Raw genomic sequence first — 530 nt, 5'->3', positions numbered from 1 at the left:
CTTTTAGCATTGTTTTCTGAGCCGGACTGGCTTTAACCCCACCCTCTAAACTCTGCCAGGGCGGGGTAGTCGCCCAGGGAGTCCCGTCTCCAGATTCCTCACTCGCCTTATTTTCCTTAATTTCGTGATTATTTCACTTGTGAGTGTGGGAAACTGACGTCCTGGATCTTATGGTAGATCTGATGTTCTGTGAGCGCTTCCTTCGTGAGATCCTCCTCCCTTCTCACCGGAGCTTACCCTACCTGGTTTTCCCTGCTATAGCCCCAACCAGAAGTCCTCCCATAATAGCTCCTGGAGAAACTCAGCTCTGCTCTGGCTGATAAAATTGGACCCAGGAGACAACAGAGGGGGAGCTTGGATGGAAATATCTGTTAGAATCAGACAGTTGGTTTGTTTGTAGTTTTGTTTTTGATGAGTATATAATTTGGATGCAGACAGATCCACAGCCTGAACCAGGAACAAAGCAGAAGATAGAAACTGAAATGATTTTCTAGGTTCTTGTTGATTAAATAGAACCCTGGTGGCACCAC

Source organism: Chrysochloris asiatica, unplaced genomic scaffold, assembly GCF_000296735.1.
Source record: "Chrysochloris asiatica unplaced genomic scaffold, ChrAsi1.0 scaffold00281, whole genome shotgun sequence".
NCBI classification, from domain to species: domain Eukaryota; kingdom Metazoa; phylum Chordata; class Mammalia; order Afrosoricida; family Chrysochloridae; genus Chrysochloris; species Chrysochloris asiatica.
This window is presented reverse-complemented; position numbering follows the sequence as displayed.